Below are 19,394 nucleotides of genomic sequence, written 5' to 3'. Positions count from 1 at the left end.
TCAATAGTAAACAAAATTAGTTGTAAATAGCATTCACTCATTTTTTTGATGAATACTAGGGAGAACACAGAATACTGCCAAATAGATGCATTAAAATCTTAATTTTAATTATGGTTAAAATACTGTTTCTACAACAAAAAGAAATTACAGTGGTTGTCCTGGTTTAAATATCATTGTCTACTAAAAGAAACATGGTTCCTTGGAGAAGTGGCTAACTCCAGAGATTGGGCAGACCTGTATTTATATGGGGAACCTGAATCATTTTGTGGTTCCAGAAGTAAGGAGCTGCTTAAAGAAAAGCAGCCAGCCCCCATTCTTTGTATGGAAGCCAAAGCTGGAACAATCTGAGCTTCAAAATTAATAACAATAAAAGATTAGACTCACTGGAAAAATAAGAATCCACAAGTCCCTACTAATAAAAATAGGTGAGAAAAGTTACTTCTTACAGTAGAATGCCAATTAATATATAGGAATGATACAGTTGAAAAATCACTATTTTGCCACCATCATAGCATTAATGAATATTAGAAAGAATAATCAGGGGACACTAAAACTATTATGGTGAAAACTCAATGAGGGGCAATGAGGAGTTGTAAAGTATCTTCTTTATGAAATTTTTTTGAAATGATTATAAACTTTAAAAAAGTATGGTACAAAATTTCTTTCCTGAACCACTTAAGAGTAAGTAACCAACCTGATATCCCACCACCCCTGAATATTTTAGTCCTGTAATGACATTCTCCTGCGTGACAGCCATGCCCCAACTATCTAAATCTGAATACTTGTCTTGAGACATGACCCACAATTAATCCTCAGCTCCATCCATGTTCCGGCATTGATCCTAATAATGTCTTTAGTTTAGAGCCACATGTCATATTTAGTTGCCCTGTCTTATTAGTATCCTTTAAATTGAAAGAGTTCTTCAGTCTTCCCTTGAATTTCATGATTTGAACACTTAAAAAATTATATGCCAGGAATGTTATATATTGTACCTCTATTTGGATTTATCTAATGTTTTCTCATGATTTAGATTCAGGATAATTATAGAAGCCAGTTTAACATTTTACTAGTTCCTTTATTACTACTGAGTTAAATAAAATCTTGGACACGTGTACATTATATCAGTGCAGAGTTACAATTTTAAAGCTATAAAGATATTTTTCACTAATTCTGGAGATGCCCAGCGGATTGGATGACAGCCAGGTAAAGCTGTTTTGTTGGAAGACACCTCACAGATGGTTTAATACCAACATGTCTCTTCTTGGCTCCAAGAATGAATCCCAAATGATAATAGAAGCTTACTCCTGCTTTCTGTCTCATTCTCCTCTCTATAATGCTGTGCTTTCAGTTTGCTTATGCCCAATAACATAGTCTCCATAACTAAGAATTTGTCTGCTTACCACTTGACCTTTTGTGTATAGATATTAAAAATCTACTCACTGATGGAATAGAGATGAAGAGAGGATCTGGGTTTTTCTTTGTTTCTTTTTTTTTTTCTCCTTTTTTTCTTTGAGCTCCAATTAGTTTAGAATTTCATACACTGGGAAAAACAGCTCTTTGATATCTGAACTGGTCAGTGTTTTGTCTCACTCTTGTGTCTCTTGAGCTATGATTCAAATTGCAGAACTGAAGCCATATGCTCTGCATCTGCTGATGTAAATATGTGCCTGACCTGACAAAGGCCTTTACTTCTCCCTAGTGCATAATATTCTCCTGTATTTGGAGGGTATTAATAGATTAGATTATAAAGTCTCTTCAAAGAGCCCTGTTGTGCCTTATACAGGTAAAATGTAAAATGAATGTTCCTGTAATTCTGTGAAAATGTTTTCAGCATTCACCATAATGTTTTGAATGTGCATACTTAAAAAAGGAAAAAACTTAGAAAAACTAATTCAGAAACATTTAGTTAATGACATTACATGATTAAGACACAACTTTGATATAAATGAGACAACTTTAATAATTTTGGTTCAAGTTTAAAATGGGTATTCTTAAGATGGCAGGAGAGTAGAGGACCTTGTTTCATCTGTTCCCTCAAATTTAGCTGGATATGTATCAACCCATTCTGAACACCCACGAATTCAGCCTGAGATATAAGGAAATATATATATCTGGAACTCTACAAGCAGAAAAAACAACTGCTTTTTGCAAGGTAAGGTGCAGAGTTGTGAATCTGCAGGGAAATATTGGAAGATAAACAGAAGGGGGAGGGAGCCTCCATAAGCTGGCTACTAGAAAATGATAAAACACTGGAGTGCAAAACTGGAACACTTAGAAATCTGCTCCAGTGAGAGACATCCCTTTCTAAAAAGGGCTCAGGGAATGACAAGGACAGAATTCTGGGTGGGTCATTGTAGTTTCAGGATCCCAGAAGACATCGAAAGAACCAGGGTGCCTTAACCCATAGTCCAAGTGGAGCTGGGAAACTGGTTATGGTCAGCAAGCCCAGGAGAGACTCTCATCTCTGGTCACCATAAAATGCAAGCAGGGCCAGTAGGGAAATGGCTCTTTGAGAACCTGAAAAGGACTAAAACATGCAGGCCGTTTATGATCCCAAGAGGGATGAAACGGCTGCCCATGACTAGGCAACAGCTCGGAGGGTGACGGTGGCCCTGGATAGGTCAGTAAGGCAGCACCCAGCTGTGACCTGAGAGCAGCGGAACAGGGTGTACGCATGAGCCCACAACCGCTCACGGTTGCAAAGACACAAAGCACAGAGGCTCTCAGGTCCTTGGAACACTCCCCGGGAGAGTTGCAGTGGGAATGAACTATGGGAGTCTACAGACTTTGGTGCACACTTAAGTGGAAATAATGTGACCCAGAGGGTTTACTGAAGAGGGAGGACCGCGATCTTGCGGCTCTGGGCCGGATATCCAGGTATGGCCATTTTTGTTCTGGCCCTCTCAAGAGGCATGGAAAACTGCCAGGGAACAGGAGCCACAAAGACAACCAGCTTACATTGAGCCCATACTCCTGATAAGGGATGGGCCAACACTGCCAGGCAAAGAAACCTGAGAGTGAGCGCAGCAGGCTCTTCCGCCAAGCAGACAGACTGGAGGTACAGGTGAATGACAAGCTTATGGATACCACAAGACTGTAAAACTCTAGCACCAGCGGAAAATAGTAAATTGAGCTCCAGGTGTTTCTTCACGACTTGTTTGTCCTTCAGTCAAAAATTTTTTTCTTTTTTTTTTTTTTAACCTTTTTGCTGTTTCAATTAAATTCTTATTTTGCTAACTTAGGTTTTTAAGTAACTTTCTAATTTTATTTTTTCACATCTACATATATATGCTTCATTCTAGTCCTTCTTTTACTCTATTCGATTTTATATATATGTGTGTGTATATATACACATATATATGTGTGTGTGTATATATACACATATATATGTGTGTGTGTATATATATATAGTTTTATTTTCTTTGCAATTTTGGGATGTAGTGTCTTTGAACACACAGACCAAATTTCAATCAGGAACAAGTGAATCAACTGCTTTGTCCACCCTGTGAGATTAGAGTTTCTCTTCCCCACCCTTCTTTTTTTTTAGATTTTATTTATTTATTCATGAGCGACACAGAGAGTGAAGCAGAAGGAGACGCAGGCTCCCCACTGATGGACTAGATCCCAGGACTCTGGGATCGTGACCTGAGTCAAAGGCAGATGCTTAACAATCTGAGCCACGGAGGTGCCCTTCCCCACCCTTTTTTATCATTTAGATTCATTTTGATTTTGTTCTCTTTTCTGCCGTGGCATACAACTTTGGATTTTTTTCCTAGGGTGCACTTTGCTTGGGTCGTGGTTGATATTTTGGACTCTGTTCATTTACTCACTCATCCTGGACAGAATGATTAGAAGGAGGAATTCACAACAAGGAAAGAACCAGAGGCTGCTGTCTACCACAGAGCTAATCGGCACGAATATAAGTAAGATGTCGGAGATGGAATTCAGTATAGCAATAATAAAGTTAATAGCTGGGCTTGAAAAAAACATAAATGACAATACAGAATCTCTAAGGGTGGAAATGAGATCAATCAGGCTGAACTTAAAAATGCTATGAATGAGATGCAGTCTAAATTGGATACCCTAATGGCTAGGGTCAATGAATCAGAAGAGAGAATTAGTGATCTAGAGCACAGATTGATGGACAGGAAGAAAGGTGAGGAAAAGAGAGAAAGACAATTAATAGCCCGTAAAGAATGCCTTTGAGAATTTAATGATGACTTGAAACAAACCAATGTCAGAATTATTGGTACCAAGAGGGCACTGAGAAAGAGAGGGCTAGAAGGAATATTTGAGCAAGTCATGGCTGAGAACTTCCCTAAACTGGGAAAGGAAACAAGCATTCATGTGCAAGAGGCAGAGAGGACCACTCCCAAAATCAATAAAAACAGATCAACACCCCAAAATATAATAGTTAAGCTTCCAAATCACAGAGAAAAAGAAGCTACCCTGAGAACAGCTAGGAAGAGGAGGTTCCTTATGTCCAGAGGGAGTAACATTAGAGTGACATCAGACCTATCCACAGAAACCTGGCAAGTCAGAAAGGGCTGGCAAGATATATTCAGGGTACTAAATGAGAAGAACATGCAGCCAAGAATACTTTATCCAGCAAGGCTGTCATTCAGAACTGAAAGAGAGACAGAGAGTTTCCAGGACAGACAGAAACTGAAAGAACATGTGACCACCAAGGCAGCCCTACAAGAACTATTAAGGGGGATTCTGTAAGCAAAGAGAGAGCCCAAGAGTAACACAGACCAGAAAGTAACAGAGACAGTCTACAGAAATGGACTTTTCCTATAATAGGCGGACAATAAGGTCACCAAATTCATATCTTTCAATAGTTATTCTGAATGTAAATGGGCTAAATGCTCCTAACAAAAGACACAGGGTATCAGATTGGATAAAAAAGTAAGAACCATCCATATGCTGTCTACAAGGAACCTAAAGTCACTTCCAGACTGAAAGTGAGGGGTTGGAGAAACATTTGCCATACTAATGGACTTCAAAAGACAGCTGGTGTAGCAATCCTTGTATTAAATAAACTAGATTTTTAACCAAAGACTATAGTAATAGATATAGAGGGACACTAAATCATACTTAAAGGGCCTATCCAACAAGATGATCTAACAATTATAAATATCTATGCCCCCAATGTGGGAGCAGCCAATTATATAAACCAATTAATAACCAAAATAAACATACACATTAATAATAATACAGTAAGAGTAGGGGACTTCAATACCCCACTCACAGCAATGGGCAGATCATCTATACAGAAGAACAACAAAGAAACAAGGGCTTTGAATGATACTTTGGATCAGATGGACTTCTCAGATACATATAGAACATTCCATCCTAAGTCAACAGAATGCTCTTCTTCTTCAGTGCCCATGGAACTTTCTCCAGAATAGATCACATACTGGATCACAAATCAGGTCTAAACCGATACCAAAAGACTGAATTATTCCATGCATATTTTCAGAACACAATGCTTTGAAACTGGACCTCAATCACAAGAAGAAATTTAGAAGGAACTCAAAACACTTGGAGGTTAAAGAGCACCCTGCTAAAAGAATGAATGGGTCAACCAGGAAATTAAGGAACTCAGATAATTCATTGAAACTAATGATAATCAAAACACATTGGTTTAAAACTTATGGGATACAGCAAAGGTGGTCCTAAGACAGAAATACATGGCCATCCAAGCTTCTCTCAAAAATTGTAAAAATCCCCAAAACACAAGCAAACTTTAAGTGTATTAAAGGACCTGGAGAAAGAACAGCAACTAAAGCCTATACCAAGCAGGGCAAGAGAAATAATAAATATTAGAGCAGAAATCAATGAAACAGAAACCCTAAGAACAGTAAAACTGATCAATGAATGTAGGAGCTGGTTCTTTGAAAGAATTAATAAGATTAATAAACCTCTGGCTAGACTTACCCAAAAGAAAGGAACCAAATTAATAAAATCATGAATGAAAGGGTAGAGGTCAACTAATACCAAGGAAACACAGGCAACTGTTAGAAATTACCAGCAACTATATGCAAACCAATTCAGCAATCTAGAAAAAATGAATCCATTCCTGGAAACTTACAAACTACCAAGACTGGAACAGGAAGAAATAGACAATCTGAACAGACCAATGACCAGTAAGGAAATTGAAACAGTAATCAAAAACCTCCCAACAAACAAAAGTCCAGTGCCAGATGGCTTCCCAGGGAATTTTATCAAACATTTACAGACCACCTAATAAGTACTCTTCTGAAGCTGTTTCAAAAAAAGAAATGGAAGGAAAACTTCCAAACTCATTCTGTGATTCCAGCATTACCCTGATCCCAAAACCAGACAAAGACCCCATCAAAAAGGAGAATTATAGACCAATATCTCTCATGAGCATGGATGCCAAAATACTCCCCAAGATCCTAGCAAATAGGATCCCAATGGTACCTTGAAAGGATTATTCATCACGACCAGCTGGGATTTAATCCTGGGATGCAAGAGTGGTTCAACATTTACAAATTAATCAACATGACAGAACACATTAATAAAAAAAAAAAAAAGACAAGGACCATATAATCCTCAAAAGATGCAGAGAAAGCATTCAACCAAATAGAACATTCTTTCCTGATTAAAACTCTTCAAAGTATACAGATAAAGGAACATACCTCCATATCATAAAAGCCATCCATGCAAAGTCCAGAGTAAATATCACTCTCAATGGGGAAAAACTCAGAGCTCTTCCTTTACTATCAGAACATGGCAGGGATGTCCACTCTCAACACTGCTATTCAACATAGTACTAGAAGTCCTAACCTCAGTAATCCAACAAGAAATAAAAGGCATCCAAATTGGCAAAGAAGTCAAAGTCTCTCTCTTCACCAGTGACATGACACTTTATGTGGAAAACCCAAAAGATTTCACTCCAAAATTGCTTGAACTCATACAGCAATTCAGCAACATGGCAGGATACAAAAATGCACAGAAAGCAGTTGCATTTCTATATACTAACAACCTGACTGAAGAAAGAGAAATTAGGAATCAATTCCATTTACAACAGCATCAAAAAACCGTAAGATACCTAGGAATAAACCTAACCAAAGAGGTAAAGGATCTGTACTTTAGAAACTACAGAACACCTAGAAACTACAGAAAGAAATTGAGGAAGACACAAAGAGACGGAAAAACGTTCCATGATCATGGACTGGAAGAATAAACACTGTTCAGTGTCTGCCACCAGAGCAATCTACAAGCTCAATGCAACCCCTGTCAAAATACCAAGAATATTTTCACAGAGCTGGAACATATAATCCTAAAATTTGTATTTTCGAGAAAATATCTCGAATCACCAGGGGATTCTTGAAAAAGAAAACCAAAGCTGGGGGGCATAACAATGACTGCCTTCCAGCTATATAACAAAGCCAAGATCATCAGGACAGCATGGTACTGGCACAAAAACAGGCACATAGTTCAGTGGAACAAACCAGAGAACCCAGAAATTGTCCCTCAACTCTATGGTCAACTAGTCTTCAACAAAGCAGGAAAGAATATACAATGGAAAGTCTCTTCAGTAAATGGTGCTGGGAAAATTGGACAGTCAGATGCAGAAGAATGAAACCGGACCATTCTCTTACACCATACACAAAGATAAACCCAAAATGGCTGAAAGACCTAAATGTGAGACAGAAATCTATCAAAATCCTTGTGGAGAACAAGGGCAGTAACCTCTATGACCTCAATCACAGAAACTTCTTGCAAGACATGTCTCTAAAGCCAAGGGAAACAAAAGCAAAAATAAACTATCCGGACATGATTAGGATAAAGAACTTGTCCATGGCAAAGGATACAGTCAACAAAATGAAAAGACAACCTACAGAATGGGAGAAGATATTTGCAAATTACATAACAGATAAAGGGATGGTAATCAAGGTCTATAAAGAACTTGTCAAACCCAACACCAAAAAAACAAATAATCTAGTCAAGAAACGGGCAGAAGACATGAACAGACAATTCTCTAAAGAAGACATACTAATGGCCAACAGACACAAGAAAAAATGCTCCACCTCACTCAGCATCAGGGAAATACAAATCAAAACCACAATGAGATACCAACTTAGACCAGTTAGAATGAAAAATTAAGACAGGAAACAACAAATGTTGGTGAGGATGTGGAGAAAGCAGAACCCTCTTACACTGTTGGTGAGACTGCAAGCTGGTACAACCACTCTGGAAAACAGTATGGAGGTTCCTCAAGAAGTTAAAAATAGAGCTATCCTATGACCCAGGAATTGCACTACTGGCTACTTACCCCCAAAGATACTTACGTAGTGAAAAGAAGGGCACCTGCACCCCAATGCTCACAGCAGTGATTTCCATAATAGCCAAAGTGTGGAAGGAATCAAGATGTCCTTCAATGGAGGAATGGATAAGATATGGTTCATACATACAATGGACTATTACTCAGCCAGCAGAAAGGATGAATACCTACCATTTACAACCACATGGATGGAACTGGAGGGTATTAGGATATCGAAAATAGTCAATCAGAAAAGACAACCGTCATATGATCTCTCTGATTATGAGGAATTTGAGAGGCAGAGCAGGGGATTTTGGGGGGTAGGGAAGGAAAAAAAATGAAAGAAGATGGGACCAGGGAGGGAGACAAACCATAAGAGACTTTCAATCTCAGGAAACAAACTGAGGGTTGTTAGGTAGGTGAGGGAGGGATAGGGTGGCTGTGGTGGTATGCTATGGTGAGTGCTGTGAATTGTGTAAGACTGATGATTCACAGACCTGTACCCCTGAAGCAATAATATATGTTAATAAAAAAAAGTCATGTGATTGCAGAACCACCAAAAAAAAAAAAAAAGAAAGAAGGAAAGAAGATAACTCGGCAGGACCTTGGGATCATGTTAATGAATGTGTGTACATTGCCACCTGGAGTTGTAGGATGGATGTGGCTGCAGACAATGGTGTCATGTGCTCATAAGCTCTGAGAGTCCCGAGAAAGTCTATGAGTATGGAAAACAATTCTCAATTATTCACTCCAAGTTTTCGTGGTAAAAAATTTGAATAAGTTACATTCAATGAGCTGTTAAAGCTACAGTAGCAGCAATACTGCAAAAATACAATTTTGGGGGGGCACCTGGGTGGACCAGTTGTTAAGCATCTGCCTTCAGCTCAGGTCATGATCCTAGCGTCCTGGGACAGAGCCCCATGTCGGGCTCCCTGCACAGCAGGAAGCATGTTTCTCCCTCTCCTACTCCCCCTGCTTGTATAGTCCCTCTCTGGCTGGTTGTCTGGCAAATAAATAAATAAATAAATAAATAAATAAATAAATAAATAAAATATTAGGGGAAAAAAAAGAAATAGAATTTTGGGTGTGGTTTGGTTCTCGAGTTAGGAGAGCAATTTTCTCACAAACTCAGGCTTTTTGGTATGTGGACTGCTTTTCACAATTGGGACTTAGTAGGACTCCCACAGATCTTTGCTTATGTGAGTTAAAACTAGCAATAGTTACATTAAAAGTGAAAAGCAATTTTTTTTAGGACCTACTGACTTGAAGATCATGCTAACGTACATAACATCTAAGATGTTAGCAGTGCTTGTTATTAGTTTGAGAAGACAGAACTGCTGTTTTAAGGTTGGACTTATGTTTGCTTTTGTTGTCCTTGCTTGAGGAGACAGAAGATAATATAGCTTAACGTCCAACAGTTTACTTCCTACATTTTAGGCATTTTATGAATTCAGATCTTACATTTAGGTCTCTAATCCATTTTGAGATTATTTTTGTCTATGGTCCAGTCTCATTCTTTCACATGCAACTCTCTAGTTTTCTCAGCACCATTTGTTGAAGAGACTGTCCTTTCCCCATTGTATATTCTTACCTTCTTAGTGTAGATTAATGGACCACACATAAGTGGGTTTATTTCTGGGCTCTCCATTCTATTCCACTGATCTACGTGTGTGTTTGTGCCAGTAAAATACTTTTCGATTACTAAGCCTTGCAGTACCATTTGAAATCTGGGAGTGTGATATCTCCAGCTTTATCCTTCTTTCTCAAGATGGTTTTGGCTATGTAGGGTCTTCTGTGGTTCACACAAATTTTGGGATTATTTGTTCTATTCTGTGAAAAATGCTAGTGGTATTTTGATAGAGACTGTGCTGAATCTGTAAATTGATTTGAATAGTACAGACATTTTAACAATATTAATTCTTCCAAACCATAAGCAGGATTTATCTTTCCATTTATTTGTACCATCTTCAATTTCTTCCATTAACATTATAATATTATAGTTTCAGAGTACAGGTCTTTCACCTCCTTGGTTATTCCTAGGTATTTTATTCTTTTTGATGCAATTGTTAATAGAATTTTCTTAAGTCCTCTGACAGTTCTTTATTAGTATACAGAAATTCAAAAGATTTCTGTATATTAATTCTGTATCCCACAACTTTCTGAATTAATGGGTAAGTTTTTTGTGGTGTCTTTAGGGTTTTCTATATATAGTATAATGTCCCCTGCAAATCATTACAGTTTTACATCTTCCTTACCAGTCCAGATGCATTTTTTTGGCCTAATTACCATGGCAAGGACATCAGTACCATACTGAATAAAAGTGATGAGAGCTGACATCCTTATCTCGTTGCTGATCTTAAAGGAAAAGCTTTTAGGGGTGCCTTGGTGGCTCAGTGGGTTAAAGCCTCTGCCTGGGCGCCTGGGTGGCTCAGTGGGTTAAAGCCTCTGCCTTCGGCTCAGGTCGTGGTCTCAGGGTCCTGGGATCGAGCCCCACATCGGGCTCTCTGCACCGCGGGGAGCCTGCTTCCTCCTCTCTTTCTGCCTGCCTCTCTGCCTAGTTGTGATTTCTCTCTGTCAAATAAATAAAATATTAAAAAAAAAAAAAAAGAAGCCTCTGCCTTTGGCTCAGGTCATTATCCCAGAGTCCTGGGATCGAGCCCTGCATCGGGCTCTCTGCTTGGCAGGTAGCCTGCTTCCCTTCCTCTCTCTCTGCCTACTTGAAATAAATAAAATCTTAAAAAAAAAAAAAAAAAAGGAAACGCTTTTAGCTTTTTACCATAGAGTATGATGTTAGCTGTGAGTCTGTCATACACAGACTTTATTGTGTTGAGGTATGGTCCCTCTACACCCACTTGTTTTTGTTTTTTTAATCATAAATGGATGAATTGTGTCAAAAGCTTTTTCTGCTAATCTTTTCAGAAGATCATATTATTTTTATCCTTCATTTTGTTAATGTGGTGTATCACACTGATTGATTTGTGGATGTTGAACCATCCTTACTTCCCTGGAATCAATCCCACTTGATCATTGTGTATGATCTTTTTGATGTATTGTTGAATTCAGTTTGCTTATATACATAATATTTAATGAGGCTTTTTTGCATCTATGTTCATTAAGGATGTTGACCTGTAATTTTCTTGTTTTGTAGTGTCTTTGTCTGGTTGCGGTTACCTGGTTTACTGGTCTTGTATAATTAATCTAAAAGCATTCATTCAACTTTATTTTTAAATAAGATTTTTTACCTATTCATTTGAGAGAGAGAGAGATAGCAAGAGAAAGTGGGAAGGAGAGGGAGAAGCAGGTTCCCTGACAGCAGGGAGCCCAATGCAGGGCATGATCCCAGGACCCCGAGATCGTGACCTGAGCCAAAGGCAGGGGCTTAATCAACTGAGCCACCCAGGTGCTCTCCTTTTTGAACTTTTGAAAGTTTGATAGGTATTAATTTTTCTTTAAATAGTGGTAGAATTCACCTGTGAAGCCATCTGGTTCTGCACTTCTGTTATTAGGGGTTTTTTGATTACCAATTCAATGCTATTACTAGTAATAGGTCTGTTCAGGTTTTCCAGTTCTTCCTAATTCAGTCTTGGATGACTGCATATTTCTAGAATTTATCTAGAAACACTAGGTTGTCCAATTATTGGCAATAATTATTTGTAGTAATTTCTCATAATCCCTTGTACCTTCGTGGTATCAGTTGTAGCTTCTCCTTCATTTCTGATTTTGTTTGGGCTCTCTTTTTTCTTGGTGAGTCTAGCTAATGGTTTATCTTTTTTTTTTTTTTTTTTTAAGATTTTATTTGAGAGAGACACAGCAAGAGAGGGAACATAAACAGGGGGAGTGGGGGAGGGAGAAGCAAGCTTCTCATGGAGCAGGGAGCCCAAAGTGGGGCCCAATCCCAGGACCCAGAGACCATGACCTGAGCTGAAGGCAGATGGCCTGACAACTGAGCCACCCAGGTGCCCCTCCATTTTTAAAAAAAATATGTTCAAAGAACCAGCTAAGTTTTGTTGATCTTTTCTACTTTTTTTTTTCATTTTATTTATTTTTTCAGCGTAACAGTATTCATTGTTTTTGCACAACACCCAGTGCTCCACGCAATACGTGCCCTCCCTATTACCCACCACCTGTTCCCCCAACCTTCCACCCCTGACCCTTCAAAACCCTCAGGTTGTTTTTCAGAGTCCATAGTCTCTTATGGTTCGCCTCCCCTTCCAAATTTTTTTTTTTTTTAATAAACATATAATGTATTTTTATCCCCAGGGGTACAGGTCTGTGAATCACCAGGTTTACACTTTTTTGATCTGTTTCATTATTTCCTTCCTTTTACTAACTTTGTGCTTTGTCTTTTTCTAGTTCCTTTAGATATAAAGTTAGAAGGTTTGAGACTTTTCTTGTTTCCTGAGATTGCCCTATATTGCTATAAATTTCCCTCTTAGAATTGCTTTTACTGTGTCCCATAGGCTTTGGAATGTTATGTTCCTATTTTCATTTGTCTCAAATATTTTTTATCTTTTTAAGATTTTATTTATTTACTTGAGAGAGAGAGAAAGCACATGAGCGGGGCGGGGAGAGTGGCAGAGGGAGAGGGAGAAGCAGGGTCCCTGCTAAGGAGGGAGCCCAACATGGGGCTCAATCCCAGGACTCCAGAATCATGACCCAAGCCGAAGGCAGATGACCAACTGAGCCACCCAGGAGCCTCTCAAAGTATTTTTTTAATTTTCTCTTTGCTTTCTAACTTGACTCATTAGCTGTTTAGTGACCATGTTGTTTTAGCCTCTACCTGTTTGTTTATTCCAGTTCTTTCCCCTTGTAGTTGATATATAGTTTCATACTATTACAGTCAGAAAAGATGGCTTATATACCTTTAGTCTTCTCACATTTATTCAAACTTCTTCTGTGGCTTAACATGATTTGTCCTAGAGAATGTCCCACATGCAATCGAAAAGAATGCATATTCTGCTGTTTTTGGATGGAATGTTCTATACACATCTACGAAGTCCATCTGGTCCAATGTGTCATTTAAGGCCACTATTTCCTTATTCTCTGTATGAACGACTGATTTATCCACTGACATAAATGGGGTGTTAAAGTCTCCTACTATTATTGTATTACTGCTGATTTCTCCCTTGTAAATTTTTGCTCAACATATTTAGATGTTCCTATGTTGGGGACACAGATATTTTCAATTGTTATGTACCCTTGTTGGATTGATTCCTTTATCAACATGTAATGAGCATGTCACTTGTTACAGTCTTCTTTTGAAGGCTATATTGTCTCACATTTTTTTAAAAACTCAACACACAAAAAGTATTTATAAAAATAAAATTAAAAAAAAAAAAGGTCTATTTTGTCCAAGAGAAGTACTACTACCCTGGCTTTTCTTTTCTCTTCATTTCCAGTTGCAGAGAGGATCTTTGCATCCCTTCACTTTCAGTCTGTATGTCTTTTTGTTTTTTGGTCTGAAGTGAGTCATTACAGGCAGCACATTGATGGGACTTTAGTTTGTTTTTCTAATTCATTCACCCTCTGTCTTTTGACTGGAGCATTAGTCCATTTACACTTAAAGTAATTATTGATAGGTATGTACTTATTGCCATTTTGTTCATTGTTCTCTGGTGTTATAGTTCTCATTCCTTCCCCTTATTCTCCTCCCTTGTGATATGATGACTTTAACGGCTGCATTTGGGTTCCTTTCTCTTTATTACTTCTGTACCTATTATAGGTTTTTGAATTGTGGTTACCATGAGGTTCCTAACATCCTTTGTATATAGCAGTCCATTTTAAATTGACATCATTAGGGGCGCCTAGGTGGCTCAGTCGGTTAAATGTCTGCCTTTGGCTCATGCCATGATCTCAGGGTCCTTGGACTGAGACCCACATCAGGTTCCCAGGTCCGTGGGCACTCTGCTTCTACCACTTCCTCTGCCCCCACCCCTACTCATGCTCTGTCTCTACCTCTCAAATAAATAAAATCTTAAAAAAAAAAAAAAAGATGGTCACTTAAGATATAACATATTCTAAAAGTAGCACATTTTTACTACCCCTAATTTTATTTACTATTTTAATTTCTTTAATTTGCATATCTCTTAACTAATCATCATAGATACCACTGTTTTTACTACTTTTGTTTTCTAACCTTCATATTAGCTTTACAAGTGATTAATCCACTACTTTCACTATGTATTTACCTTTACTAGTGAGATAATGTTTCTTGTAGGGCCTGTTTTATAGTGATAAACTCCTTCAGTTTTTGTTTGTCTGAGAAACCTCTCTCTCCTTTAATTCTGAATGATAACCTCACTGGGAAGAGTATTCTTGATTGTAGTTGTTTTTTGTTTTTCTTTTTTCCTTTTCATCATTTTAAAAAAATCATGCTCCTCTCTTCTGGCCTGCAAAGTTTTGGCTGAAAAATCAGTTCATAAACTGGGTTTTCTTTCTATATAATTAGTTGCTTTTCTCTTGCTGCTTTTAGGATTGTATTGTTAATTTTTTTTGCCTTTTTAATTATGTGGCTTGCTATGGACCTCTTTGGGTTCATCTTGTTTAGATCTCTCTGTGCTTCTTGGACCTGAATGTCTGTTTCCTCCCCAAGGTTAGGGGAGTTTTCAGCCACTACTTACTCAAGTAAAATTTCTGTCCCATTGTCTACTTCTTCTGGACTCCTGTTAGTATACTTGATGTTGCCCCAAAGAACCCTTATTCTTATTTTTAAAAATTCATTCTTCTTTTCCTGTTTCATTTGAGTAATTTCCAACACCCCATCCTTACCACCCTATAGTGATTTCCATCACCCTGTATTGCCACCACCCCTGTCTTCACTGATCCATTCTTTTATATCATCTAATCTGCTGTCTGTGAGGGCTGGCTATGACTATTCTGCCCCTGCAAGGCAGGAGTTGATGGTGGGGGAAGCAGTCCTGGCTGAGGCTGCCTATGGGATGTGAGGGGGTTGGAGCCTCTTGGGGTTGAGCAGCACTGGTCTGGGCCAAGGTCACCTTCCAGTACAGTGGGGTGGGAGCCATTTTGGAGGGGTGCCTTCCAAAGTGGTCAGGTTGCACAGGGCTGGTTCACAAAGGAATATCAGGACAGGCTGAATGGTACCAGCAAGACAGTGTGGCAGAGCTGGCATCTATCAACACTTCCATTCCCAGAGAAAGTTCCTATGTAGCCCTGCCCCTCCAGCACACACTCTAAAATCAGCCAGTTACTCTCCTTCACATATGGCCTAGGTGTTTTTCAAACTGCTGCCTCTGTGCTGGGTCTCAGAGTGAGTGAGTCTATATATAGGCCCTTTAAGAGTGCAGTCTTGGTTTTCCACAGCCTTCCAACTCTTCCAGAATTAAGTCTCAGTGGTTTTGAAAACCATGTATCATAGGGCTCATCTTCCTGGGACAGGTTCCCAGGGAAGAGATGCCCAATACAGGCCTTGAACCCTTTGCTCCTCGGAGAGAACCACCCTCCTATTCATGGGTCTTTGCACTGGGGGTAAGGATCTTGGCCAGTCTTCACAATTGCCCTTCCTGTCTCAATGTGACTTTTTCTTTACCTTTAGCTGTAAAAGACCTGTTTTGTTAGTCACAGGTCATTCTCAGAGAGAGGTGCTCTATATGTGATTGTAACTTGGTATGTCCGTGGGAGGAAGTACACTCAGAATTCTTCTACTCTACTGTCTTGATCCTTCCCTGTGATTATCTTCTTTTGCTGACCCAAATTATCCCTAGTTCGGCCTGCAACTTTTCTCCATCATTCTTTGAACACTTCCTTAATTTCCTGATGTCTCAGAAAATACAATATTCTAGGTCTATCTTGTATATTCCCGGTCCCAAGCTGGAGCCAATCATCTCTCCAAAGAGTACTAGTTTCTTTTAGTGTACAGTGACATTTAGAAGCTACAGTCTGGGGAACAGGTTTGCTCATTACTATTAAGGTATCACTACTCCACGGCAGGTCCTTTAAGCGGACTGATTGAAAATATATGCATGTATTACACACACACACATACACTTTCATCTCTATTTCTACCTTTACTTAACCACATATGTACGTATGTGTGTTCATGTGAGAAAAAGACAAAGAAAGAGAGAGAAAAAGAGAGAGGGAGAGGGAAGGAGGGAGAATGATTTCACACAGATACATCCACTTCCTATCCAGTACCACAGGGTTCACTTTAGTTTTCTCTATTTGTAACTCCCCTCTCTAACAAAGGGAAACCTAGTTTCCATTAACCTTAATTTATTTGCTCAATCCCTCATATGTCACATTCCCCATCCTGCTTTGACCCCCATACCCTATAAGGCTGCCCCAACATGTGGGTGCCCCTCACCCTGCTCCAGCTCTGACACCCATGCCAGGCTGCCCCTCAGGGCTGTCTTCATGTTCCTGGGGAGCACCACTGCCACCCTAACACCTAACTTCCTCTGTACCACCTGAAGGTCTTAGGACCGAATCACTTTAGGAAGAGTTTAACTCCCACCAAGTGAAAGCAGTCAATTTATAGTCAGGCAGATATGAAGCAGAAACTCGCTAAGCAAAAGGTCAAAATGAACATGACTGGTAATGGCACCAATTACTATCATGACGCTGTGAGGAGTCCACAGCGTCAGTTCTGGGTGTTTCTCTCAAAACAGTACAACTGAATCCCATTATGAGATATCAGACAAGCCCACATTGAAAATACATGGCCTATAATCTTCAAAAAATATCAACATTATGAGAATTAAGAAAGGCTGAAGAGGGGCGCCTGGGTGGCTCAGTGGTTTAAGCCGCTGCCTTCGGCCCGGGTCATGGTCTCAGGGTCCTGGGATCGAGTCCCACGTCCGGCTCTCTGCTCTGAAGGGAGCCTGCTACCCTCTCACTCTCTCTGCCTGCCTCTCTGCCTATTTGTGATCTCTCTGTCAAATAAATAAATAAAAAATCTTTAAAAAAAAAAAATACAAAAAAAAAAAAAAAAAAGAAAGGCTGAAGAGATACCCACATTCAAGGAAGCTAAGGCACTATGACTATTAAGTGAAACATGATCCTACACTGAATTCTGGACCAGGAAAAATATAGCTATAAAAGAAATTAATGGAACAATTAAGAAATCTACATATGGACTGTAGATTAGAAAAGAATAATGTACGCATGTTATTTTTCCTGATTTTTTATAATGATACCATGATTATGTAAAATAATGTCCTCATTCTTAAGAAATACACATTGTGGGGCACCTGAGTGGCTCAGTCAGTTAAGTGACTGACTCCTGGTTTCAGCTTGGGTCGTGATCTCAGGGTCACGGGGTTGAGCCCTGCATCAGGCTTCATGCTCAGCACACACTCTGCTTGTCCCTCTCTTTCTGCTCTTCCTCCTGCTCAAGCCCTGTCTCTCTAAAATAAATGAAATCTTTAAGAAAAAGAAAGAAAGAAATACACATTGCCACATTTAGGCATAAATATCCATGGTTCCCTCAACTTACTCATAAGGGGTTCAGGAAAAAAAAAGTCATGTATAAATACACACACATGTATTACCTTGTAATACAAGGAGAGTACATGTAACAATAAAGCACAAAGAACAAAATCTTACTTACGGAAACTGTGTAAAGAGTATACAGGAGTTCCTTTTACTATTAATGCAACTATCCTGAAAGTTCGATCATTTCAAATAAAACATTACTAAAAAGAGTAGTTGTGGGGCCGCCTGGGTAGCTCAGTTAGTTAAGCAACTGCCTTCGGCTCAGGTCATGATCCCGGAGTCCTGGGATCGAGTCCCACATCGGGCTCCCAGCTCCATGGAGTCTGCTTCTCCCTCTTACCTTCTCCCCTCTTATTCTCTCTCTCTCTCTCTCTCAAATAAATAAAATCTTTTAAAAAAAAGTAAGAGTTAGTTTTCTTTAAGATTATGGATTTTCTTTTATTTGATTTTACCTACTCTCTGTTTTTCCCTATCTTCTAATAATCTAGAATACACATATTTATAAGTAAATCCTTTGCTTAAAAAGAATCACAGTATCATCCCTTATTAATTTAAAAGAAACATAATCTTTTCCTTTTCTCTTAAAGATTTTATTTATTTATTTATTTGAGAGACAGAGAGCATGAGTCGGGGGAGAGGCAGACAGAGAGGAAGGAGGAGAAGCAGACTCCCTGCTGAGCAGGAAGCCTGATACCGAGTTTGACTCAGGACCCTGAGAACATGACCTGAGCTGAGGTCAGGCATCTAACCTACTGAGTCACCCAAGGACCCCAAAAGAAACATAAATTTTTTTCAACGAGCTGACAGAACTAAATTCCCAAAAGCAAAAAGTACCATTTGTTACTAGATAGATTCATTTTTTAAAAATTAAGTCCATGTAGGTAGGGGCGCCTGGGTGCTCAGTCATTAGGTGTCTGCCTTCATCTCAGGTTGTGATCCTGGGGTCCTAGGATTGAGCCCTGCATTAGGATCCCTGCTTGGTGGGAGGCCTGCTTCTCCCTCTCCCACTCCCTCTGCTTGTATTCCCTCTCTCGCTCCCTGTCAAATAAATAAATAAAATCTTCAAAAAAAAAATAAACTAAGTCCATGTATTTTTAGTGATTTACTCAAATAGCAGCAATCCTTACATAATGTTAATTTTAAAAGCCTAAGTAAGCTATAAACATTAATTAGCTTATATTTTTTGTCTCTAAATAATGCTTGTTATTTCTAGCATTTACAGAAAATCTCTCAAAACTGTGACTCTTCTTAAACTCTGAATATGCATCAAGGGTGTCATAAATACCAGACTCAATGAATAAAATGTGTCACAGACTTCCACCTAATGTTTCCAAACCAACAAAACTTAAGTTGAACAAAAAAATGATTTACATGGGGCGCCTGGGTGGCTCAGTGGGTTAAAGCCTCTGCCTTTAGCTCAAGTTATGGTCCCAGGGTCGTGGGATCAAGCCCCACATTGGGCTCTCTGCTCAGTGGGGAGCTTGCTTCCCCCTCTCTCTCTCTGCCTGCCTCTCTGCCTACTTGTGATCTCTGTCTGTTAAATAAAAAAATAAAATCTTAAAAAAAAAAAAAAAGATTTACATAGTTTTACAAATTAACCTAATTTTCCACTTAATTCACTTAATTTTTCATGGCAGTAATATTTAAA

At 39.0% G+C, this 19,394-nt stretch overlaps 1 protein-coding gene across 4 annotated transcripts in view; it reads right to left on the bottom strand.

Moving 5' to 3' along the window:
• PRKDC (protein kinase, DNA-activated, catalytic subunit) overlaps positions 1-19,394 on the bottom strand; it is a 239,744-nt gene that overhangs the window by 193,445 nt on the left and 26,905 nt on the right. The window lies entirely within an intron of this gene.

Source organism: Meles meles, chromosome 1, assembly GCF_922984935.1.
Source record: "Meles meles chromosome 1, mMelMel3.1 paternal haplotype, whole genome shotgun sequence".
NCBI classification, from domain to species: Eukaryota; Metazoa; Chordata; class Mammalia; order Carnivora; family Mustelidae; genus Meles; species Meles meles.
The sequence above is the reverse complement of the archived record's forward strand: the minus strand, read 5'-3'. Positions and strand labels throughout refer to the sequence as shown.